This window comes from Ambystoma mexicanum, chromosome 12, assembly GCF_040938575.1.
Source record: "Ambystoma mexicanum isolate Mex_15411 chromosome 12, UKY_AmexF1_1, whole genome shotgun sequence".
Lineage (NCBI taxonomy): Eukaryota > Metazoa > Chordata > Amphibia > Caudata > Ambystomatidae > Ambystoma > Ambystoma mexicanum.
The window spans coordinates 1,039,421,352-1,039,445,431 of record NC_090936.1 but is presented as its reverse complement, the minus strand read 5'-3'; the positions used below and the strand labels follow the sequence as shown (position 1 = coordinate 1,039,445,431).

General features: G+C 43.9%; 1 protein-coding gene across 1 annotated transcript in view; it reads left to right on the top strand.

Moving 5' to 3' along the window:
• Positions 1-9,732, top strand: part of FSCN3 (fascin actin-bundling protein 3) — a 476,374-nt gene extending 466,642 nt beyond the window's left edge. The window contains exon 7 of the mRNA XM_069629566.1: positions 9,440-9,732. The gene's annotated coding sequence lies outside the window, so the exon portion shown is untranslated. The remainder of the gene's footprint in view (positions 1-9,439) is intronic.
• The last annotated feature ends 14,348 nt before the right edge of the window (positions 9,733-24,080 follow it).

The following is a 24,080-nucleotide window of genomic DNA, read 5'->3' as shown; positions in this document are numbered from 1 at the left end:
ATTCGCCCTGAAGAAGGCGGCTGTCACGAATAAATAGAAATTATTCTGATTCAGTTCCGAGAAGGATGCAATTGCCGCCGAAACGTCAAATCCATGCAAGGGGGAACAATAAGCCTATTGACAGGGTTTCTAGATTGACATGTTTCATATGATCTAATTGTACTTGGTGCTAGACCACAACCCTACCCCCTGCTACGTTGGCATATGGTTATCAGTATTATTTCTTTCTGCCAAATTTACCAGGCAGACATATGATTATTAGAACTATTTAGGCATATGAATAATTTACGATGACGTATGCAAGCTAGAAGTGTCTATTCACCAAATATTTTGAATCTTGTTATTTCTCATAATATAGGTTTCTCACCACCATGAATATATAGCTGTTTTTCAATGTGTGTGTTTTTTTTATCTTCTATGTTGTGATTTGATTTTCCTTTAGAACCACATCAGTTTAGGGACCAGGGTATGATTTATGTTGTTTTGCTTATGGATATATTCCCTGTTGTTCAACTTTGGGATAAATTCCATTAGTAAACAACAAGGGTTCCCTGACACAACTAAAATGCTTTGCTTTACATGACTATGCAAGTGGGTAGAGCCCGTTTGTAGCAGTACTATTCTATTTTAGTTTTTTTACTTATGATTGCTTGAGTCTGCTACTAGTCACCGCGGGCAAACCAGATTTTTTGATGATGGCGAGCAGGAGAGAAGGCAGAAGCAAAGAGGTAGGTGTTGAGGTGCTTCCGGAACCAGAGATGGTTCTCAAGTTTCAGGGAGGCAGGAAGGCTGTTCCAGAGGGAGGCCCCTGCCGAAGAGAGAGATCTCCCACCAACTCGTTGCTTGGAGAAGCGGCTGACCCTGAGGGAGTTGGAGGCAGATGAGCGAAGAGCTTGAGAAGGAAGATATTTGGGAAGTGAGAGTAGAAGGTATTTTGGCCCAAGGCCCCAGAAGGCCTTGTGGACAATGCAGAGGGTTTTGAACTTAATCCTCACAGCCACGGGGAGCCAATGCAGAGATTTCAGTCCTGGAGAGATACGATCCCTGGGCTTGAGGCCAAGGACAAATCTTGCAGTCTTGTTCTCGATAAGTTGCAGAGGGCGGAGAGTAGAGGCAGGCAGATTTAGGTAGATGCTGTTACAATAGTCCAGTCTAGAGAGAACCAGGGCTCTGGAGACGGTGAGCTTCTGGGAGATGGAGCGGAAAGGAAGAATACCTCTGAGGAGTATAGCTGGTAGTGTGACTTCTTAGAGACGTCAGAGATGTGAGGAGAAAAGGAGAGTGAGGAGTCGAAGATGACCCCGAGGTTTTTAGCCATGGAGGTGGGAACAGGAGGAAGCCCAAGAGAGGCCGGCCAAAGAGCTGCACGGAAGGAGGGAGTGGGTGTGCAAATAAGTACAATCTCAGTCTTACTGGCATTAAGGCAGAGGTCATTGGAGGCACACCACTCCTGGATAACAGACAGTCAGAGATGAGGGAAGGAGAGGAAGAGGCAGAGGGTAGCCTGAAAATGAGCTGGGTATCATCTGCATAGCACAGAAAATTGGGGCAGAGAGCGGCGATGCAGTGGGCCAGGAGTGCCAGGTATTGGTTGAACAGCCATGGAGAGAGGTTAGATCCCTGGGGGACACCACAAGTAGAGAAAAAGATATCAGAGAGGAATGACCCAAGTTGGACCTGGGAGGATCGGATGGAGAGGAAAGAGCCAGAGCCTGACCAGTGATACCCAGGTTATCACAGAGACGGTTGAGCAGGATGGCATGGTTGACAGTATCGAAGGCAGAAGAGAGATCAAGCAAGATGAGGACACACAGTGTGTTGGAGTCAAAGTTGGAGAGCAGGTCTGCACGGATGTTCAGGAGAGCAGTTTCCGTGCTTCTGGCAGCTCTGAAGCCAGACTGATGGTCATAGAGACAACCAACAGATTCAGTGTGGAGATTGAGCTGGGAGATGGCCAGTTTCTCCAGGAGTTTGCCCAGGAAGGGTGGGATGGAGATTGGGCAATGGTTAACTGGGCAGGAGGGGTCGGCAGAGGGTTTCTTAAGAAGGGTGTGCACAAGGGAGTGCTTCAAGGGGGATTGGAAGACTCTAGTGACGAAGGAGTGATTGCAAAAGTCAGCCAGAGCAGGAGCCAGGGAGTCAATATGGTCTTTGATAGTTTTGGAGGAACAGGGGTGAACCTGTTTCGACAAGACTTTCATAGATCGGACTTGTCTAGAAACATCGTCAGCAGAGAAAAGGGGAAAGGCAGAGAATGAGGGGGCGGCTGCAGAAGGGCCGGAGGAAGAGCAGGGGATGGAGGGAGGGAGGCGATAGGAGGAGAGTGAGGACAGGATGTCCTGAGTTTTTGAAATGAAGTGAGAAGCCAGTGCCGTGCAGAGGGCCTGGGAAGGTACAGGAGAGGTAGAGACTGCGGCAGGATTGACTAGTTCCTTGCAGATTTTAAAGAGTTCAGCCGGGTTGTTAGATGCTGCAGAGATGCAGGCTTGGATATGAGCTCTCTTCTTGGTGAGGACAGAGAGCCGGTATTGCCTTTGCAGCAGGTGGCAGGCCAGTTCGTCAGAGGATGAACATGAAGCATGCCATTTTCTCTCGGCCACCCTGCACTTGCGTTTTAGGGTGACAGGATCTGAGTCATACCAGGAGTTACACTTGGCTTTGGGCTTCAGGTGGATTCTCATGACAGGGGCAAGAATATCAAGAGTATCAGATATAGAAGAGTGGAGTAAGGAGAGGGCTGTGTCAGGGGGAGAGCCAGCCAAAGGGAGAGAAGGGGGTGAGAAGGTGGTGGCGAAAGCCTCAACTGACACGCGCTTCATAGGTCGGATGCCGGAGAAGGTGGGTGGCAGTGATGGAGGTGGATTGGCCCGGCGGGTAGGGAGGGTGAGGTGGGAAGATAGGAGAAATATAGGTGAATGATTAAGCTTTTGATTAATCATGACAACCAAGGGATCTGGAGAATATTAAATGGGCACTAAACAATCCAAATGACATCGCAAGCGAATAGTGTCCTAGAATTCTCCTTGGTCTGTCACGTTTTTATTTTGTTTTCAAAAGAGAACGTGGGTTCTACGAATATTTTTAAGTTATCAAGCACTCCTTGGATCACAAACTTTGATCTTGAGGATCTTCAGTTTGTCATTGGAAGGCTGAAAAACTCGAGAGCTAGTGAGCCCAACGGTTTATTGAACAGAACCTTAAAGGAAAACCACAAGCTGTGGGCAAACATTTTGTTTATACTGTTTAGTCAAATCACCTCAGACTTAATTATGCTTGACTTTTGGCATGAGGCAATAGTCGTTCCAATCTATAAAAAGCGTAATAAAACCTCTCCCTCAAATTATAGACCCATTTCCTTATTAGACACTGGTAGCAAAGTCTTAACAGGCTTTGTCTTGAAGGACTTGGAGAACTGGATTGAAAGTTGTAACAGGCTAAGTATTTTCCAGATAATTGCTTAGTGTATACTCTATTCCAAAAGAAGTCAGGGACGTTGAAGGAGGGGTTATCTACTCAGTTAATCTGGATCTTACTGCTGCCTTTGATAAGGGGTTTGTGGCCATCTGTGGAGGAAGCTATTAAATGGATACCCCCAGGTCTCCTTAACATCATTTTACTCTTTCACTCCAATCACAAAGTGCGTTTAAACGCTGAAGGGACCTTGTTGAGGTTGATACCAGTTGAAACAGGGCTGCGACAAGGGTGTTTTTTAGCCACACACTTTTTAACTTGTACATTTCAGACATCCAGTTGGCTATTGATAGCACAACTTCTTGTTCCCCTAGGTTGGGCTCTCTCAGAGTAGGCTGGCTATCCTATGCAGATGACCTGAGCCTGCTGGACTCAATTCCAATTAGGCTACAGAGATATCTGGATAGAGTCGGGGCATATGCCTCTCTAAACAAACTGGAGATTAACCGATTGGAGTCCTGCATATCAAATTTCAATAAACTGACTAAATATACAAACTTCAAATGGTTGATAAATGGAGATAGGATCGACTAGTCTGATGACCTTGTATATTTGTGTTTTATTTTTGCAAATTAATATAAAACTGCTGTTACTAAGGAGAGGGTAGTCGAATGTTTAACTGCCTAGACAAGAATTATTTAACTTACAACCACCATAATGTATGTTCTGGAGCTAAACAACATCAAAATTCATCAGTGGCTAAACATCTTTGAGGGTAAAATCTGGTGATAAGTGGAATTGTATTTACAAATAAAAGAAGTAAGGGATGGTTTGCTATTTAATTCATAGGGTGATGTATTTCATGCTGACGTAGACCCTGGGTTGTCTGAATTCATGAATACATGCGAAAGCTTTCTAGTTGAAGCAGATATTGACATACATGCTCACACTGCTGTTATTAGGTAAAAAGGTGTGAGTTAGGGATCTCATGGAGAGCAGAGAAAGCCTAATTGATTTGAAATTGTATAAACAATGCATTGCATCTATGCAGGGGTTAAAGGTACTGATGCTATATATTTTAAAGGCTTCCTCTCGGAGCCACAGATCTTGATGCTTAAATTCAGAGCCAACTGCCTACACACTCTGGAGATGGTACGCCTAAGGTTAAGCTTGCCCCTGCCAAGTGGGTATGTAGATTGTGCAACACAGAGGAAGTTGAAACACTCCACCATTTGATTTTGAATTGTAATCACTTGCAAGTGTGAAGAATGTTTTGTTTTGAGAGGTTCATTCATTCCCCTTCTGCTGTCAATTTGGAAACTTTTTGGGAAAGATTGTCTAGGAGCAGGCAATTGTCTCTCTCAATAGTCTTAGTTGCATTCTAAAAGAAATTGTCCCGCTTTTAGGAGATATACCATACTTAACAAATTTGGTCTTAAGTCTAGAGGAATGAGATTTACAGTTAATTTTAATTATATTTGTTTACATGCGGGTGACTTAATTGAATTTTAAACATTTTTTGTTTCATTGTTTTAGCCAATGTTTGGATGTTTATTGTCCCATTGTTTTAGCTAACAATTTATTGTTCCATTGTTTTAGCTAATGACTTGATGTATATTGTGAGGAAATAACCTTTCTTAGAAGGACTTGCATGAGGGTGGATTTTATATTATCTGTTTATTTATTTTTATTTTTGTATGTAAAAATCTTATATGTTTAACTGTGGACGCATTGTCTACTGCCTGATTATGCTGTGAAAGGTTTAAACTTTTTAAACCATAATACAGAGGACACCACGTTTCAGGGTGAGAGTGATTCCGAGAGAGTAGAGGTCAGCAAGCCGAACAGAGGTATTTAATTCAAATGATAGTTGAGACATTTGCCCTCAATGCATTGAAAGTCCCAAAGGAGGAGGCTATCCACCATGGATAACATCTTACGGTTAACATAGGTGTTTTTGGCATATTGGCGTACCTCAAGGCCCATCAAGGACACTAGATCTCCCAGCACTTAGCCTGAGGTTCTCCTCCTTGGCTCCCCTCTGCACTCCCCTCCTGGGCCCTCCTCCAGCACTTGTCCACTTCTCTGCCGAATGCCACAAGGCCTAGTAGGACCACAACTGTATTTTACTGTTTTTTGCCACTGTTATTAATTCCCCTGTTCCCTTCCCATTTAGCCCTGTGACATTTTGAAATACAATTCTGTTGTATAAGGCACCTTACAAATACTCAATGAAATAAATAAATAAATGAAATGAAGATATTAAATAAAAGGCTGAATAAGATTGAAGCATAAGGAACTCCACACAACAAGCGGTCCAACCTGGCAAGTCCTACCTGAACAAACTGCATACAAGTACACAAAAAGCAGGAGGATCCAAACCCATGCAGGAGGATAAGTTATTGATCTCAATCTTAAGGTTAACCTGAACCCTACGAAAGGTTCTTTCCAGTGAGTTGCTTATGTTAATAATGAAATGAATATGAATAATATGCATGAAAATAATGTGAATTTGTTAGTGACCCATATCAGTCTGATAGTTATCAGTGTGCTTCAGAATGAATTGTTCTCCCACTTTTAGTTAGTGTACCCTCGTGGGTTGATGTCCCACTGTTTCTTGTACTGCTAGTAAGTTTAAATCCCATTGTTTCCGGTATTTTCTCTGTGTGTGTCCCATTGTTATATGACTGTTCGTATTGGAGCTGGTGATGTATTTATACATCTGCAGACTGTGAAATCCTACATTTTGTTGCATTTTATGTCAGAAGTAGAATGCCCCGCATCTTTGAGAATGCGGCTTTGATGATTCCTGACTACATGTCCAGGCATACCCTCGGAGGGTTAGACTCACACCATGGTGCAGTAGTGAATTATAACTGTTCAGTAACTTACATCCAAGAAGGAGAATGAAAACCCAGACGTTCAAGTAACCTTAAGCTTTGAACAAAAGCAAACAGCAAACTGTCAACCAACTTATGCCACAGAGCAGAGGTTAACCCTAAATGCCCTGCGAATGCGGAACTGGGAAGACAAACAAACCTCAAACTCAAAGGTAAGGTTTCCTACCTTTGCATGTGAAGCAAAAAAACAGCTTGGACTGCTCGCAGTCAAGAATGAATGCAGGCCCTGCTTTTGGGGAATAGGCAGGCAGCCACGGCACATCAAAAAGCCGTTAACCGAGGCATGTGTAGTTTCAAGATGTTCCTTGCTTGTTTGTCATGGCCTGTTCTTTCAAAGCAAAAGGGTATACAACTGAAAATCTTTGGCACACCAACCATCCTCTTGGAAAGAACACTCTTGGTAGTTGCATGCCCAAAATTTGCAAACGTGCTATCCTACCAACTATTTACACTAATCATTCAACTCGGGCAACATCTGTCCAGCTTTTAGCCAATGACGGTTTAGAAGCACGGCAAATTATGTCAGTCACTGGTCATGAAGTGACTCCTCTATTGATAGCTATTAGAATTCTCTTGCAATCGAACGTTGTAAATGGTCATACCTCCGACATCATGCCAGTTCTTCTACTGCTAAGTGTCCTTCCATTAATCCACCACTTAACTTTACCCTTCCTTCCAATTCTACCTTTCTCACTCCTCTTCTACTTCCTTTATTAATGTTTGCACTAATCCTCAATTTGCTAACTGTTCTTTCACATTTCATGGAAATGTTCAGTTTAATCACCATCCAGAATAACCCTATTAATAAAATATACGTATTTCCTTGCCAAAAGAACACTTCCTTGCTATCTATTTCCACTACCACAATTTAATTTATTTGTTATACTGCCATAATCTTCTACTTATTATCTTCATCTGTTAATTGGTTTTCCCTCACATCATGTGATTTTCTATATGCAAATGTGCTGTCATTTTTCCCAGTTCAGCACTATTCATGCAAAGTGTTTCTCTGTGCATTCAGTTTTTCTATTTCAATGAAGTTCTGTTCCCAGTTACTTTTTATGCAAAGTCTTTTTTTCCATTTTTTCACAATACTTTTACTAGTTCAGCACTACACCTACAATCATTTTTTGGCACTCTGTATTAAAATATTAATAAAGTTGTATTCCCCGTTATCTTTGTATTCATAATGTTTTTATTTCCACAGTATAAATACATTTCTTTTTTGGAGAGAACTGATTAGCATTGCATGCTAATCAGTGGTATCCAGTACCACCAACATTGCCTCCCACCGTCACCTCTCGGAATAGAACGAGAAGTCTAGACTTCTCATTCCATCCCAACTGCTGACAGCCGGCGGTTATTTTGTGTCGGGTCTGCATAGAAATGCAGATGCAGACACAAGAAAAAGCTCTGAACAAGCTTCCATTATTATCAGTACCCCTGGAAAGGCTCCAGGAGAACTCATAGCAATAGAACCCTCGGAGGGGGAGGGCATTACCGGCCGGGTAATGCCCCTGGGGCAACGTTAAAGCCCTTGCTGAGCTCGGGCTTATAACTCGAGCTCCGGGGCCATTACCCGACTGGTAATGCCTCCCCTCCTTGGGTTCACAAAAACCTACTTAGTACATATGTTGTATAATTGCTCGGCATCCATGCATGAAAAAAACCCAGACATTTTCCTTTTTTTGACTACCTGAATGTTTACTACTTATTTACTGAGGAAACACAAAAGCCTTTGAGAAGCTTTACTCTTTACTTCTTCTTGGCTTCTGAACAATGCTTTGTAACTTTGAAAAAGTTTTACATTTTCAGATTTAATCTTTTAACGCGCTACGCCAATGTATTTTATTGCATGGATCACATTCTATGTAGTTCTCAGAACATATGGACAATAAACATAACACCACTGCAACTATTTTTAATATTCATTGCCTTTACTTATTTTTGTCTGCCTGCACAGAAAACCAAACACATGTTTTTTTTATACTTTATCCACCTGATGTATCTTTTCCTTTCTACGATATATATATTGATTTTATGTTTTCCTTCATTGTCTGGGCTTCTTTCAAAAAGAAATAATTTCAGCTGACAGCAATTGTAACTCAGTGCACTGTGTGCCTGCCTCACCTTTTTGTCCTACATTGGAATGAAACGTCTTCTTTCTATCACTCAATGATATTCATGCACATACATCTCAAACTCCCAGCTGGATATGCTATCACCAATTATGGTTTTCGTGTTGCATGCTGTTTTGGGTCTTACATAGAATTACATATATTTACAAGAAGCATATTGAAGCAGAATGCTTTCAGTCCGATGTGTTTTCCTGGGCATAAAGTGTAATATTTCCAGCTTTGTTTTTCTCTTATACCATTTATTCTATGAACACTCGGAAAACGTAGGTTGGAGTGTAAATCTACTGAAATGGTATTTGATTGTGTTTCATGGATACTATCAGTTTGCAGACGTGTATTCTTTCAGACTATGTGCAGTTGAGACCTACAGACCAAAGGTGCAATTCTCGGTTTCGGCACTGTGTGTGCATTTTGGATCTGATTACGTTTAGACTTCAAATTCATTTAGGATTTTCTCTGCAAAGTTAGCAGCTTGCCTAATTGCAAGAAAATGTATCTGTGCTTGTGTAGAAAATCGCATTTAACAATATGTTTAAAAGCAACTGTGTGAAGGGAACCCACATTTAAGGTTATTGATCTCTATGAAAGTCGATTTTTTTGCTAAATATTTGCTTTGAGTGTTTGACTGTGTAAACAAGGTGTGGTCTAAATCCTGAATTCAACTTGCTCTGTCAAACCTAATCGCCATGGGTGGTCTCCCTGGGAATTCAGAACTAATCTGCATATTTTTGTATTTGTTCTCTGTGTATTTGTGACTGAAGATCTGGCTTATGAAGGGATCTGGGTTTCGCCAGGTGTTTTGGATGACGACTCCCAAGATCCCTCACCACTATGCTGGCTGGCCATGGCTGATGGAGTTGTAGTGCAAAACATCTGGAGAACCAAAGGTTCTATTACACATTTGTCTAAGTTTTAGTTACAGGTTGCATAGTGAGACAGGAAAATAAAAACAATGCCACACTTACGTATATCTTTTTTGGCCCCTTGCAGGAACCATCCTATGTTTGAAAATTACAGCTGAACACGTATTTACCACCAGAAGTTTGAGAGTCAAGATAAATGGAATCTGGAGAATTCTTCCTCAGGCACCCGCTACCCTATCCCAAAGAATACACAAAATCTTCTGTGAAGGACTTTCCTGGCAATATAACACATGAAAACATCATGATGAGAGTGTTGGATTATGAGCAAACACAATGACCAATTTATTTTTATGCTTTGTTTTTTTGACTTATTTTTCTGTGCAAAATATTCTGCGGGGTAAAGGTGTCTGTTTGAAAGCATTTCAATCTGAAATCTTGCATGTGTCTAGAGATAAATTACAAGATGGGCTTCACACGGGTATTCCCCCTAGTTCAATAATGGGCAACCTAACGCCCTTCAGATGTTTTGGCCAGCAACTACCAGTAGCCCTAGTCAGCATGGTCAATGGTGAGAGAGAAAGCTTTCATAAAGGTTTAACAATTTATTTTATTTATTTATTTATATTTATATCGCACGCAAACAGCCCAAGGGTATTGAGGCGCTGTTACGTACAAGAGCTTAGTTACAAGGGCACAGGAATAGTAACATTCAATGGCACATTCTGACTGCTACTACAAGGCATAATACTGATACAAATACAACAATGTTCTAGCACATACAAAATAAGACCTAGGAATGCGTTAAAAGTATGGCTTTGTGGTGACAGGGCAATACTGGCTTATTTACCACCAATCTTACCACACTTCCAAAGTACCGGAATAAATGAATGATTTTCTGCAGGCAGAACTACTGCCCTTAGTGAATGTTCCAAAACCCTAATGGATTCCGATGGAATACTGTAGTGAGGACTAACACTGCTACCCTGCCCCTCCTAATCTGGCAGATTTACCTTAAAACGAGTGGCGGTAAATCGGATGCTCTAAATCCCCTTTTTTGATATGGAGAAGAAGAGATAAATTCAGAAGATGGTCTGAATGTATATCATTCAGAAGATGCTCTTTATCAGTTGTAAGCAAAACCTACGAGTAACTGTATAATCTAAGCAAATGGTTTAAGTGATAGTATTCCAAGCTTTTCTGTGGAACTATTGAAGTAAAACAGGGCCTAATTCGTGGCAGGGTTTTCTTCACTTGTTTGTTGAGCCCTGAACATGTGTGTATGTGGGGGGAAAACGCCCACATTCTGTGTGTATACTGATTTATAGAATGGTATTTATGCGTGTACATGGCTTTGCGTGCACAGGTTTACTGCACTAACTCACCACACCCAGTGGCCGAAGTGTACGAAAAGAAGTAGTGGAACTATGTGCCCTGCTGGCCTGCCCCTGCTCCCCACAAACCCCATCACCAGGTCCCATCACACGCGCAATCCAAACCCCCAAGCAAACTCACCTACTGTTTAAGGGGATTTTCAGTGCAGTCCAGGGCAAGTTTCAATTTTTCCTCCACTTTTATTTTAATATGAAACCTTTTGGAACAGTTTAAAATAAAAGCATACGAACAATAGATTTTTTTTTTACAGTAGAGGAGTGCCCACTTCGACCACTGACCACACCAGAACATTGGGACCAAAAAGTGTACTTCAACAGTTGGTGTCAATTAGAATTACACACCTCGATTCCCTGCAGCTCTTTCTGCTGCACTTGGTCTGCACTGTAAAACTCCAGGCACAGGGAAATATGAAGTAATTTCAAGTACCTTTTCAGAAACCTCAAAGGAGTTCTGTGCCTCAAATAAAAATGCTTATACTTGACAAGAAGATTTATTTTTGTTACATTTCTACCTCTAAAACAGAGATGGAAATGAGAAATTTGCACTAGGGGTGTGCCAAATATCGGCTTCGAGTCAGTCTTTGGCCAAACGTTGGCTGTAATGTAGGATTGTGGGCTCAAAGCCAAAGTCCAATTTCTGTTATTAGCTATATTCTCTCTGAGGGAATTGAAAGGTAGCCCAACATACAGGGGTACCCATTAATTATACAGGTACCCCTAATCATCCTCACACCAGAATAAATGCACCCCATAAGGAAGCAAGGCCAAGAGTCTTATCTTGCAAGGATAACAAGTTCAATCTGTACAGAAATGAGTATGGGGCAAATAACTCTGCTGCCTGAACTGTATATTGTGTCCCTCAAGCGCTCCAAGCTCCTGCAGACTGGGGCCAGACCGGAGCTTATATACTTCTTGACTTGATCACTGGATACTGGCATGGCTTCATCCAAAATTGTCCTTCCTCCCTACAAGGGATGCTGCAGTCTTCCTTCCTTCATGGCCGGGTTTCCGTTTAGGACATACTACTTAACATACTGCTACCCTATTCAAGAATACACTGTAGCTCCTGTTTATCATCATTTTGCTACATTATGAACATTTATATATAGACACATTTTCTCGTCATGCTCTCCATATTTCATTCTTTTGACTAATATTTTTATCTGGTCCTGTAATTTCCCTTAAACCCTTGTTTTCCATAATTCTGCATGACGTGCATTGAGCACATTAAAATAAACCTTTAGCATACATGGGCTTTTGACAGACAGCAAACAGCTGCTCAGTCACTTTGTGTGCTTTGCCAGAGCTTAGTCTCAGTGACGCAACACTGCATGCTCTGCGATTCATTTTTAGCGCAGGCCACATTCCTTCCACGAAGGGAGGCGGAGCATTTTTGACCACTGTGCTTTGAGATTTTAAAACTAATAGAATAATATTTACAAATGTATTCAGCTAATAGTTATTTACACCTTAGATTTAAATACTAACTGCCTTCATTTAGTGCTCACCCATGTCTGTGTGTGATTATATTTGCGTGAAAAGGGCTTTCTCAGTGCTCTAGTACTTAGAACCAGTCAAAGGAAGACTTGGCTAATTCTAAAGTGTTTGGTAATTCTAAAGTGTTTCCCAACATTCCCCCCTTTTGTTACTTCTACAGTAACAAACTCATCCCCACCCGACATATCTACAACCCCAAAAATATTAGTTTGAGTTTCACTGTTTATTGTATGGCAAGGTGTTTTAGATCCCCCAATTGATACCATCATCTTTGCACTATTAGGATTATATGAAGACAACATTGGAGACCCAGTTGGCACGCGCAGAAGAGGACCAATAGGAATACCATAACAGGAACCAGTATTTTAACTGCTGCCCCAATCAAAGGCAAGCGATAGCAAATCCGTGTAGTGAACTCCACCTTCTTTCTTCATTGGAACACCTAGATTGAGCACTGCTTCGATGACGTGGGATACTGACCCATTCTCAGCATCCTCCAGGGGTATAAAAGTGCAGCAGCTGCTTGTACCCCAGGAGCCAAAAAAGATTAAAAGAAAGTCTCTGGTGAGCTAAAAAGTGGATACTTATCAGGTATTCGTCTGAGCAGTACGGAAGAGTACTTTGAGACATTGGGCCTCATTACAACCCGGGCAGTAAGTACCGGTCATTACAGGCATGGCGCAAGTACCGTGTCCGTGCTGGCAATAGACCGCTAAAAGCGGCCTATTACGAGTACGCGGGCACAAGCTTTGCGCCATTCCGGTAATGATCCCACCGCCATGCCGTAAAAGGGCGAAAAATCCCCCTTTCCGGCATCGTACGTGGTGCAAATAGCTCCTCCGGCATCCAAGCCATCGGCATTAGCGGTGACCGCTAATAGCGGTCCCCTCAAATAGCGGTAACCACTATTAGCGGTCACTACTAATCAGCGGAACCGGAAGTAGCATCATCGCACGGGAAAGAGCACGGCGGCCATCTTTAAAAACACAATCCATTGCCATCCACCACAACCAGGAGCCATCTGACCCCCAGAACTCTGCCACACCTCCAACACTACCTGCTGCATTTCACCATGCCGAAAGCTGTCAAAAAAACCATTGATCTCCTGCGCAAGGAGTGCTTCTCCCGAGAGGAGTTAGCCATGCTGGCAGAGACGCTGCAGGAACATGCCGATGTTGTGTTTTCTTCAGACATGTCCCGCCCTGCAGTGCAGCGCAAGAAACAGATATGGGCGGAGGAAAGTAAGTGCCATTGGCACCACGCCCCGCGCTCCCAAAGATTGCCGTAAGCGCTGGGACGATCTGCGTTTACATGTGCGGAGCATCCTCTCCGCCAACCGCAACCTGGGGATGGCGACAGGCGGAGGTGCGGAGTCCCCCATCAAATTGCAACCATGGGAGGAGATATGCGCCAGCACCATAGAGACATATGCAATTGGGGGAGTGGGGGACATGGAGCGAGGAGCCCCGTCATCAGCCGATGCAGGTAGGTGTCCCAAATGAAACAATGCTGATACCACCACAATGATATCCACCTGAACTGACAGTGCAATGATGTAGAGCAGGGGCCACTAGACACATATGTACAAGACTGCCTACAGGCAGTGCACAGCATCACATTGTCCACATGCACAATGCACCCCATATGTGTTTCAACTCAGACGCCTCCATGCATCACCCACCCAAAAGCCAAGCAACCCATATGTCACTCCCCCAATGTCAATCATCTGCCATTCCATATGAATGCAGCCACCCCTATGCATGCCCGATGCCTGTAGACCCATCACTAACCCTCTCCCTCTATTGGTCCCCCACAGGAACGCATTCAGACAGCGGTGACAAGGACACCAGGGAGGAAGATGCCACACCACAAAAGAAGGCCAGGGGCGAGGAGGGAGAACACTGTCCCTCGACTTCAAGGGGTACAGGCCAACCTGCACCACTGCAGAGAGCCAAGAAAATCCCACAGACCACAGCACCAATGTGCACTATGGCCCCTACAACAGCACCCACACCAACCACCATCACCCAGGAGGCAGTGGCAGAAGGCACAGCATCGGCTGCCAGCAGCACAGTGGGTGAGACAGCTGCCACAGCAGCCCTATGGGACGATGAGGCAGACATTCAGCTGCATGTCACAACACCTGCCACAGGCCCCCTGCACTCACCACAACTATCCCCAGGCAGCTTGCAGAACAGCAGCATGCACGGGCTGTCACCTGGTGATTCCTGACCTGCAAGTGCCAGCCCCACGCCAACTGTGCATGATGAACAAAGCATGGTGGAAACCCCTCACACATCCATCCAAGTTCCAACCAGCCAAGATGGGATCAGGGCTATCCAGATGCGCCAGGAGGAGCTAACAGGGCTGTTGACGCAGCATATAATGGAATGTGGCCAGGCAAGGGATGACATTAGGGAATGTGCTGCATCCCTGAAAACAGCAATTGAGACCACCTCGAAGGACATTTGCGCCGAATTGGCAGCAGTGCGGCACGTCCTCTCTGAAATGGTGGCAGCAATGCAGGCCATGCGTCCACCACAGTTGCCAGAACAACCTGGGTCATCTACGAATGCAAGTTCAACCAGGACCAGCCCCGTGCGTAGGTCTGCCCGGAACCTGCGCAGACCGGACAGGGGTGCACCTGGTGCTGGAGGAGAGGGAGTGCTGTAGGTACAGGCAGGCATACTGGTGCCATGTGGACTAATGTTGCACGCTACTGCACACCATGTGTGGGGAAGTTAAGGGGGAAGGGGAGGGGGAGAGGGTGTGTGGGGGAGTTGAGGGGGCAGGGGGGTAACGGTGTGAGGAGGGAGGGTGAGAGGGTGTGTGGGGGAGTTGAGGGGGGAGGGGGGTAACGGTGTGAGGAGGGAGGGGGGAGAGGGTGTGTGGGGGAGTTGAGGGGGGAGAGGGTGTGTGGGGTGGAGGGCTTGTGCACTTTGTTATATTTCTTTAATACACCTTTTGGGAAATCATAATTCACATGTGTGGACATTGCTTATTGTGTACGTGTGCTTTATTGGTGAACAGTCTACAGTGTCCATGTCCCTGACACACCCAGTGCCCTGAGTGCCACCTCCATGTCACACTCCCCGTCCATGTGTGCTAGAAACATTGGTTTATCAGAGTCTGACGCATGGCACGTGCCTCCTGTGCATCGCTGCCTCCCTGAAGTGCAGCCCAATCTCCACCCTCCTCATCCTCATCGTCAGGTGGTTGCAGTTCAGCGTCAGGGGGCAGAGGCACATTCCGTCTGATTCACATATTGTGTAGCATGACACATGCCATGACGATCTTTGTCACCTTCTCATGGCGGCACAGGAGTGCCCCACCAGACCCTCGGAGGCAGCGAAACCGTGCCTTCAAGAGGCCAAATGTCTGCTCAATCACCACACGGGTACGTGTATGCGCACAATTGTAGTCCTCCTTGTGCCTGTTCTGTGGGTTCCGGACTGGGGTAAGGAGCCACCTCTTCAAGGGAAAGCCTGCATCATCTGCATGTGGGCAACAATGTATATGTGTAAGTCATCACATCATATGGGACCTGTATCAATGACACCATAGTATGCATTTATTTCCTGATTTCAACCACATTTCCATGCATGAATGGAGACACACAATGTGACTGCTATGTGTGTATTCCTCTTGTGGACAGGTGTACATGCCATCGTCTAGAGGGCCAGGGGGGGTCCTGTTCCTTGTGAGTGCTCATGCACTGTGTTAGTCCACGCCGGTTGTTTCCATGATCTGGCTGATGTGCTGTCATTGTATGCTTTCATCCTGTCACCGTTGATGTCAGCCTCATGATGATCTCACTATGCACAGCAAATGGTGACATGCAGTTTTGTAGGACCTCTGTGTCAGTGTAGTGGTGTATTAATGTATTTGGCCCTCATGTGACTCCTTTATATGCAGTAATGGGGGACAGTCCTTTCTGTTGATGGTATTTGGTGCTGTGTATTGGCCATACTAATTGCTTATAGCTGCATTGTGTTGCGGGGGATACGGTCTGATTGAGTACAGTGCACATGTAGATGGCTATGGTATGGTTGTGACACTGCATCATTTACATGGTAGGGCTGCTTACATCTTGCATTATGTGGTCAGGTGTCAGGTCCGGTCTGGCCTACTTTGGGGTATGGGCATGGTCCATTCTCTCAGGCACTCGCAGCCAGGTGAAGTATGCATCTCCCCCCCCCATCTCAGCCAGGTGAAGTATGCATCTCCCCCCCATCTCAGCCAGGTGAAATATGTATCTCCCCCCCCATCTCAGCCAGGTGAAGTATGCATCTCTCCCCCCCCATCTCAGCCAGGTGAAGTATGCATCTCTCCCCCCCATCTCAGCCAAGTGAAGTATGCATCTCCCCCCCATCTCAGCCAGGTGAAATATGCATCTCTCCCCCCCATCTCAGCCAGGTGAAGTATGCATCTCTCCCCCAATCACCTACCCACATCGCATTTCCATGAGCCTAACATCCAACTCACCGAGAAGCCAGGATCTCTGCCCTGCATGTCGCTCCATGTAGCGTGGTATCGTGGAGTTCCGCAGGACCATTGAATCATGGGTTGATCCGGGGAATCGGGCACAACAATGTGTGATGATCTTGTTTGAGTCACATACCATTTGCACGTTGATGGAGTGGTATAACTTACGGTTGCGGTACACTACCTCCATGGCATGTGGGACCACCAATTCCACATGGGTGCAGTCGATGGCGCCAATGCAACCAGGGATGCCAGCCAGTGAACGGAAACCAACTTTGGTGTTTGAGATCTCCTGGCCAGTCCGTGGTAAGTAAATGTGGTCGCCTGTGTGCTTCAGGAGGGCATCAAGCACTTGGTTCAGCATACGTGAGAATAATGGTTGTGATATGCCATGCATGTGCCCCACTGTGTGCTGGTAGGTGCCTGTGGCCAGGAAGTGGAGCACAGACACTACCTTCAGTAGGGGTGGGATGGCGGTGCGTGTTGCAATCAGGCTGACAATGTCGTTATGTATCATGTCCAAAATGGTGGTGATGGTGCCCCGGTCCAGACGGTACAGGGTGTGAATCTGCTCAGGGGTTAGGTTGAATGGACATTGGGGGCGAGGGACTGGGGGCTGCCTGCGTGGTGCCACTGGCTGCACTGGTTGGGCATGCTGGGCCTGCCTCACTCTCCTCCTGCGTCTCCTCTGTGCTGCCTGTTGTTGTTGTTGTTGTTGCAGCAGTTCCACTGCAATCATGTCCTCCAGCCCCAGCATTGCTAGTAGTATTGGAATCATTTTGGTGTGTGACTGGGTGTGGGAAGGGGTGGGGTGTGCTCTTTTTGTGCTGGCCCGGTCTGTATTGCCTCCACCTGTGCTGATTGTGTGCACCTGTAACAGTTGGGAACACTGCACATGGCCGTTTACGGGTGGTCCGCGATGCCGGTATTTGCTCCATGCTGGTAAGGTACTTTTCGGGCTTCAGTAGGGCGTTATTTGCATGTCTGCCTGATGTTCCCCTATTTGCGCCATGCCGGTATTGCTGGCATGAAGGGTCGCGTGCCCGCCCTCCTGCCGCTATTAGCGGCAGCGTTAATTATTGTGCCGCTAATAGCGGGTTGGCGTATCATAATCGTGCGGAGCGGTAAGTGATGCCGGTAACCCTTTACCGGCATCGTTATTCACTTAGCGCCCGGGTCATAATGAGGCCCATTGTTTGATCTCTTCTTTCTTCCCTGCATTTGAAATCGTCCTTTTTCTGGCAGCATACAACATTCTTGTGTGATCTGCATGTTTCTTTCTGCTTCTTTAGGTGCTGCAGTGGCTGTTAGCACCTCGACAGACATTTCTTGTCCCTTCAGGTGTTCTTCCAGGATTACTACTAGCACTGAGTGTAGGATGGCCAGTGAACGCTTGCCCCTCCATGAGGGTGGGAGGCGCAAGTAGGCTTGTTGGCCACAAACCCAGTAGTAATCCATCACTGCTGCCATACCTTTCATCATATCAGGGATCACAAGAGTGTGGTTGCACTATGTGTTTGTGCCAACAGGAACGTTTCCTTCTTTGCTAAAACAAAGTTCATACTCTATGGCTTTATGTATTTTCACTGGCTTCTTCATTGTTACAATGCAGGTCAGCCTGCTGATGTGTTGGGACCCTATTTGCGCACACATAGTCTCTATTTGGGATATTGCTTCTATGCTGTACTCAATCAGTCCATCTGCTGGGCACGTCACTGTGGCGCCCTGCCATTTGTCGTTGCCATTTGAGTAACCTCCCAAGGAAAAATATGGTACTTGTAGACACTGATGGTATTTTGTGTTGCCATTGCATAACGCTGGTTCTAGATCAGTGCTCCTCAACTGCATGCTGTATGCCTGGAATGTGCCCTTTATCCTTCGTAGTGCAAGATGTACCAGGCATTGTGCCTCTGTAATTGGGACTGGATGTGGAACTAAAACCTTAGGAGCTCCTAATGCGTGCGGGATAAGTGCACACGCGTAACAGCTTTCATTTATCACATTTCTTCCTGCATTGCGCATATCAGAGTTTGTTTGTTTGTTTATTTTACTTGTATAGCACGCCATGACCCAGAGGTACCAGCTATTCAATGTTTCTAAATGCTGGATGTCAGAAATGACATCAAAGCACAACCCCTTATATAAATCATACATCATTCGTACTTCCTTTTTAATATATTCATATTAGCATTATTTTTCCTACTGTCCACCCCTCCTCTTTATATGGCCACCCTATATAACAGACATACCTTCATCCACTCCAACAACCTCAACCTGTTTCATTCAAAACAATATAATACTTAAAAAACATATACTGCATAATTTCTAGAACAAATGACTTTTAGCGTAATCTTATTCCTACATAACAGATAGGTTTGCACTTGTCTGTCGGGCATCCTTGCCTATTCCTGGAGAGGAGACAAAAGGCGATCAAGAAAGAGAGAAAGAAAGAGAGAGGGGGACAGAGGGAAAAGAAAACGAGGGAGAGGGGGATAAAGGGAGAGAAAGAGAGAGAAAGAGAAAGAGGGAAAGAGGGAGAGAGAAACCCTTTTTCCACCAGGGCAGACCGGGCTGTGGACCTTCAAAAAGTTTGAAAGTCAAACATTTTAAAAACGATACAAAATAAAAGAACAATAAAAAATGGAGAAAGAAAAAAGAAAAAAAATAGGCGTGTGCCACTGCACATCACCCTGGCATGAATCCTTTATCTTACTTTGTTGATTGAGCTTTGCCTTGTCTCAGGTGCTCTTCGGAACCCCGAGAGATGCACCCAATATCTAACTCCTTCATACAGACAGTGAGAGGAGTACAGAACACCACCTCATATGGACCTTCAAACCTGGGGCTGATCAGTTCCCCAAGTAATAATGGTCCAGTTGTAATATGGGCAATGCTGTGTATGGAACTGTAGTCTTGCTTCCTACAGGGGGGGTCCGTATTTCTCCCCCCCTTTACCATGCCCCACTACTGTCCCTGTGTGCCTCCATCCCATCCCCATGTCAATTATTTATGACACATCAACATATAGGGCCTCATTACAACTCAGGCGTTAAGGGTTAACACCACCGTTAACCCTTAACGCCTGATTCTGATTTTAACGCCTGCTTTTAGCAGGCGTTAAAATCCATGGCGCTAACCTGCCATGGTGCTAATTACGCCGCCGTAATTTACGGCGGCGTAATTAGCGCCTTCCCCACTCCCATTATGCCCTATGGGGCAAAAATGGGAATGGGGAAGGGAAAATGGGAAATGGGGATTTACCGCCCCACTCACCTTGGAATGGGGCGGTAAATCCGCCATCCACCATGGTGTAAACGGAGTTTACACCATGGTGGTAAAGTTGGTGCACTTAGCACCAAGGTTGTAATGAGGCCCATAGTATGTATCCTTCCGTCAATGCATGAGCCGTTCATCAGAGTAGGAAAATAAATAAAACTCCTGTGTGTAATCCCGAGTTGCTAAAACAGGGGTCGTGCAAATAGCTTCTTTTAAGTCCTCAATTTATCAGTCCATTCCAATTTACTTTTAAGTCCTCTGTCCTGCCCTGAGACTTTGTAACAGCGGCCTTGTGTAGACTGCGTAGTCTAGGATCCATGCCTTACAATAATTACATAAGCCCAAAAAACTGCTATATTTCCTTCACACTACTGGGCCCAGGGGTGGCGCATACTGCCGCCGCCCTACCTGGTAACATGTTTTCCCGTTTACAAAAATGAGTCCAGTAGATATAGTACCTCCTGTTGGTAATATTGTAGCTTCTTTTTTTCTGCCTTGTATCCTTTGTGAGCCAGCAATTGCAATAAAGCAACATAATCCCTCCTGCACTGTTGTTCTTTTTCCTTACATACCAGCAGATCATCCACATACTGGATGATTGTGCTAGGCACCTGACTTCAATGTAATCTGTACTTGGGTTGCATCGCTCAGTAACCCAACATCATGTAGATTAACAGTCCCTAATTGTCCTGGCACATATCGCATGTCCTCCTAAAAAAATAAAGACTGGGTCACCACTGCCATCAGGGGCAGTGTACCTTCCTATACCGCACCATGATATCACAGGGGATGCAGATTTCCCAAATAATCTCCCCATTTTGCTTACTGTCCTGTAGGGTATTTTGCATAGATTTGGGGCCTAGCGGTATTTTCTTACCGCCGAAATGAAAATAATTCAGTAATAATCACTCTTTGCATTCAGATTAGATTTGGTATATAGTACTACAGTATAGATACATTATTTCAGCACACTGATCAATTTAGTGGTATACATTATGTTGGTATGCGTTATTGGTGGTATTTCTGGTGAGCATAATTCCTTTGTTTTATATGTGGCCCCAATATCCAGAACCCCTTATTTTTACTTAGTTTGTTCGTGTGATCACTAGAGAGGCCCCAGGCTTACATTTCAGGAACACCACATTTTCAATTGGAGTGCCACCATGGGCTGTCCTCGCTGTCTTATCTACGGCAGCGAGCTAACATGCGGTATTTATCACCAACTTATCTACATCGGTGAACTATGTCCAGGGCCTCTCTTTCTGCTGACTCATGTACCTCCAGCAGTAGTCTATTTCATTATATTATTATTATGTTCCGTTCAGAAAACATGCACTTACATACTGAATGGAATCATGCACACAGCTACCGCTAAGTCTTATTTTTAGCTAGCTTAAAAATGACAATTGCACTGTCTAAACCTCTCCCCATATTATCAGTACTTTAATGGTAGATGCACAAATAAAAGAGAAAAATAAAACAGACTATCCGTCTGCTTTCAGATATTTTTTGTGTATTATAAAAAATTGCATTTTTTTTTTATTTTTAAAAGTTTTTTATTTGTTTTGAGTCGAGATGTAAAATAAAAAAGAAACATCAAGACCTTTACAAATCATAACTAATTACATTTCTAAGTATAAAAAGGACTTACATATAAATTCATATATTATATAAGGTAAAAAGAACAGCTACCAGTGCATGTTACATTTATAGCTCCATGACAGTAAGCATAAAGATATAATTACAAAAATCATCAGCGACAAGATCCACGGTCTTGCCGTTTGTCTCCCCCTAAGTAGCTTGAGCCGTTATATCGAAGCTAACACATCCTGATCCAGGTGTATAAACACTTCATCAACAGTAATTGTCCATCAAGTATGAAACTAATTACCCATCAGCAGCTCCAACTCAATGGTCTTTACTAAGCGTGTAGTTCGAATTATCGAGGCATTTGTCGCCCCCCACATACTACTAGTCCAGATCCATTCCCTCGATTCAATAGTATTTACCTCCACAAATGATTTTATCATTCTACAGCGTGCCTTTTCGAAGTAAGTGCAATACAAAAACAGATGTTTAAGGGATTCGGGCGTCTGCTTACAAAAGCGACAGATTATACATATATCAGCTACATCTTTCTTGAACCAATGCTTCTGTCTAACCCGTGTATGTAGCAAGTCAAACCTAAACAACATAAAAGTTTGCCGCACCTTGGGACAAGGGCATAGATTTAGATACGTCATGCGAGGTGTTTGTTTATGCACGAATTTGTTGTATTCTAAATAAGAGGAGTAATTAGCTATTTTTGTGCAAATATCAGCCCAATCAGTTTGATACAGTTTTTTTTTACTCTTTTCCTGAAAGAGCTCCAAATCATCACCTGTTAAATTAATCCTTTCCATAATTCCTATCATACGTTTTTTGTATTGAACTATGGAGAGAGGATTCTTGTTCAACATCATAGTATGAAGATCTAAGTATAGTGAATTTTTTGGCGGGTATAACATTTTCGCAAAGTTCACTAGTAATCTCCAATTGTATTTAGCGGATAGAGAATTCAGGCCTAATTCATGTATAACAATCGCATTAGGCATGGATGGGGGCAGATCAAGAGTGTATTTCCACATCTGCCCCTGTAGTTGGTCAGAAAGTGGGCCCAAGTCACTAAGATATAATTCCACTCCGTAGAGTAATATTGCCTCTACTTTTTTTAGATAAAATTCTAAGAGAGGAATTAATGAGAATTTTCAGATCTTATTTCGAAGCACTTACATTTGATATTTTAGGGTAGTCGCCTTTATAGTAAGTATTTCCTTGATTTTTCGAAACGACATATTCTTTGTCAAAATGAGGCCAAGATAAGGAAGTTCCATAACTGTCTTAATCGAGTCATCATCAAATCTCCATGAAAAATGACTGATTTTTTTCCTATTCGCAAGTATTATTATATTGGATTTTTGGGGATTTACCCTCAAATTATTAGATCTGCAATAGCTCAAAATGTTTTCTAATTTATGTTGCAATCCAGCCTGTGTGCGGTCAAAAAGCAGAATATCGTCTGCATATGCCAACCATGATATGGTCAGTGCTCCTATGCGAATCGGAAAAGATTTCTCCTTGTCCCAAATTTTGTCGATTCCGGCCAGATAAAGATTGAATAACATTGCTGCAAGGTTACAGCCTTGTTTAACCCCTATTCGTGAAGGTATTTTCTCTGTAAGGGAACCTAACCGATCTAATCTTACTTTAAAATTTGTTTGATAATGCAGCATTTCTATCAATGTAATGAGATATTGTGGTATCTTAGCTCTACGAAGTTTTTCCCATAACTTTCCTCGTATTACACAATCAAACGCTGCTTTTAAGTCTATCGATGCCACAAATACAGGCGTGTTGTTAGGACTAGTAGCATGGGCAATAATATGCGCTAAAATACACGCATTAAGCGGATTTCCCATCCCTTTACGGAAGCCAACTTGAGAGGGACTCAGAATACTATTTATAGCAACAAAACTTTCAAGCTCTACAAGAATTAAAGCAGCAAAGATTTTAGCCGCTACATCAATGATTGCTACTGGTCGGAAGTTATTGGGATCTGAAATACTACCCTTTTTGTGTATCGGAATAATGATAGACGTAAGCCATGAGCTTGGAATTGCCTTGGTTCGAAATATCTCCTGATAGGTGCCATAAAAGATATTAGCCCAGAACAGTGGGTCGTCTTTAATTAGGCAAGGTGGAAGGCCATCCGGCCCAGGACATTTGGAGCTTTTTAGCCTATAAATTGCGGCACAAGTGTCGTTCTTGTTCCAAGGACAACAATCAGGAATTAATTGCGACGCAGGTGCATCATCATACTCCATAAATTCAACAGGTAAAGCACATTTTTTAAGAAAAAACGAGTACCATGCTGTGCTGTCTATGCAAGATTCGAAACCTCGAGGAGTCTCTTTTTCAAAAGATCTTATCGTTTTCCAAATATCTTTGTTTTTCCTGTTACATAATAGGCTAACCATTCGTTGATTTTGTTGAATTTCTTTTAACATACGTAGCTCTTTAAGGTTCTTTTTGTAATGCCACAATATTTTTTTTTTCTCTAAACGATATTCACTCTGAGTC